Source organism: Solanum verrucosum, unplaced genomic scaffold, assembly GCF_900185275.1.
Source record: "Solanum verrucosum unplaced genomic scaffold, falcon-dt-bn FXZP01000284.1, whole genome shotgun sequence".
In the NCBI taxonomy this organism is placed as follows: Eukaryota; Viridiplantae; Streptophyta; class Magnoliopsida; order Solanales; family Solanaceae; genus Solanum; species Solanum verrucosum.
This window is the reverse complement of record NW_026019936.1, coordinates 1,847,748-1,850,781: the sequence shown is the minus strand read 5'-3', so window position 1 is coordinate 1,850,781 and position 3,034 is coordinate 1,847,748. Positions and strand designations below refer to the sequence as shown.

Sequence of the window (3,034 nt, the reverse complement as noted above, 5' to 3'; positions counted from 1 at the left end):
GCAATAAGGATCCAAACATAACTTCAAAATATACAACCACTCATATATTGTATTTATTAAAATAATAAAGAACGAAATAACGTAATACAACACAATATGTTATTAAATCATAATTATTGTACTTGCCTTCCATTTATTATTTCCTTATTTGTTTATAGCCTCATAAATTTTGATGTGTTATTGTGATGTCCTTATCAATCAATAAACACATGATGTTTCGTATTGGAGGGGAGTTGTTCCCTCAAGCTTCAGGGAGAATCACACATTTTCGATGAATATTCTGTTAGAAATCCCATATATACTAACAGTACTCTGACAAAAATGTTCGTAGGCTCCAACAAATATCAAAATTCATTTTTCAGTTTTGCATGAAAATATTATATATGTAGGTAGTTCCATTTAATATTCGAGAAACATAGGTTAATTCCAACAAATATCAAGATTCATTTTCAATTTTGCATGAAGAAATTATACCTATATCTTTTTCGTATATTCCAACCTTGGATATATTCTTCACAAATATCGTTTGGTATACGTCAGATCCTCTAAAACCTATTTTTTTGTTTTTGAAGGATCCAATAATATTTTTGAAGATTTCGAGTATCACGAATTTCAACAAAGTAATAAGACTAGATAAAAATAAAATAAGTAACACTTACTTTGAATAAATCACCAGACAAAACTGCATAAGAATTTGGTGAAATATTGACATCAATCCACTCTCCATTTTTGTTGATTTGCAAACCATTGACTTGATTTTGTGATATAAAAGTCAAGAAGTTACCATCTGTGTGGCCATTCAATCCATCATGTTTAATATTATTTTCATGATCTCCACTAATAATTGATGATCCCTTGTAATGTGTAAATCTAAATCTCATGTAATTAGGATCCAACAATTCATCAATATGATTTTCTAATCCCAAATTCTCCAAAATCATCCTTTTCAACAATTCATCCAATTCCATAAGTGGATTTGAGTAAGCTTTTACCAAATTGCTGCAAAAATTTATCACATCACAAAAATAACTTTATCACTACTCCACGACTCTAATCAATGCACAAAATAATTTTATTTTAAAAAATAAAATAAAGTAGACATACCAGAAATCAGGATTACCATGAGGCCAAAAGATATTAGCAAAAGTTTCAACATTTTGAGAATTAAGCAAATCAGGAATACACAAACTCTCATAAAATGGCAAGTGTGGAATCATTCTGAATAATTTTTCACTTCGGTCTCTAAAGGAAATTCAAATATTTCTTTTGAAATACCAAAAATACCCTCTCTAATTTCATTTGGAATTTTATCATATATTGCTTCAAAACAACCATATTCTTTTAAAGCTTCAAAAACTTGAACTTTTGTGGATTCCCATAGTGGAGTGTTTGGTTTTAGTTCCAGATTAGAAAAATCTATGGTGGGAATCTTAACTTTGGTAGATGCCATTTGAAAGAAACAACGAAGGAATTAAAGACTTCACAATGTGAATAAGTAGGGGGGGGGGGGGGGATAGAGAGTATATATAGACAAATAAATTAGCACTTGTATTTTAAAATTTGTACAAGACAAGTTATAAGAGACTAACACCTTGTTTGGATGGTTTGTTATGCACTGTATTGTACTGTTCATTTAAATACAATGTTTATTTTGATTGTTACTTAAGTTTATTGCATCGTATTGGTCAAATTTGTTGTTAAATAACAATGAAAAATATCATTTTATGTAACGATCGATTTGGTGCTGATCGTGCCGTTACCTTAATATTTTTTTTCTTGTTTTATCTCTACTTCTTATTTAATAATTTTAGGGAAAATGCATAAGTACCCCCCTCCCTCCAACCTATGCCCGAAATTCCAGAGACATACTTATACTATACTAAGGTCTTATTACCCCCAAACTTATTTTATAAATAATTTTTTACCCATTTTCGACCTACGTGGCACTATTAATTTAATATTAATATTTTTTCATTGAAAACTTATGTTATATAAATAGGTAAAATAAATTATGTATATATATGAATTATTATTTTTATCATTTCATTTTATTTGAAAATGTTATTAGTAGATATCTATTGAGTCGGGTCAGAACAAACATGTGTAGGCTAACTCAGCTCTATTGTTAGTTTTTCATTGAAAAATTATGTTATATAAATAGGTTAAAATAAAGTTATGTATATATATGCATGGGTTCATTCGAATTTTCTTTGGCGGAAAATTATATTATTTTTACATGATTAAAATAATTTTTTAGGTATATATCGACACGTATAGGCTAATCAGGCTCTATTGACAAGTGTATGTCAACGTGTATGGCTTAAATTCAAATTAATTAGAACCTAATAAACGAGTGTGTTCTGGAAATCGGATGGTTAGAAATAGCCTAAGATCCGACATCAGATGGTTAAAAAATACCAAAGAAATAAAGCCTTAGAAAATTAATATACCATCAAGTACATTATACCAATAATGATCTGACAATTAATTAATGACCGTTAAATATATATATATAGAAAGTTAGCATATGTCCCTAAAGCCTATAAATTTTTTGGATTTTATGACAATTAATTAATATCGATAGAGTTTTAATACTTTTTTTTTTAATGTGTATATTTAATGTTGTAAATTTACTGCAAATATGTAAATTTAAATATTGCGGATAACTGCACTTTTTGAAATTTCAAATAATACATAGGTGGCATCTTATTAATTAGTCACTTGGCAACTATTGAAATCTGTTCTTATCTTAAAAAATAACTGCAAAATTTAATTTTAAAAAGGTAACTAATACCAAGTGGCGATTCAGTATTTTGTTTTCACTTTAATTTAAAATTTAAATACATCTTTAATTGATTTTAGAAATTGTAAATTTTTAATTTTGAAACATAAAATATTTTAATGTAATTATTTTTTTTGGTAAATTTTAGATACAGATTTTTAAAAAGTTAAAATTATTTTTTGAATTTTAAAATTATTGAATTTTTGTGGTGCTGACACGGAATACTTTTTACTTTTTCTATTATATATAGAT

At 27.1% G+C, this 3,034-nt stretch overlaps 1 pseudogene; it reads right to left on the bottom strand.

Annotated features, from left to right (window-relative positions):
- Window positions 1–241: 241 nt before the first annotated feature.
- Window positions 242–1,450, bottom strand: LOC125835775 (2-oxoglutarate-dependent dioxygenase AOP2-like; annotated as a pseudogene).
- Between the last annotated feature and the right edge of the window lie 1,584 nt (window positions 1,451–3,034).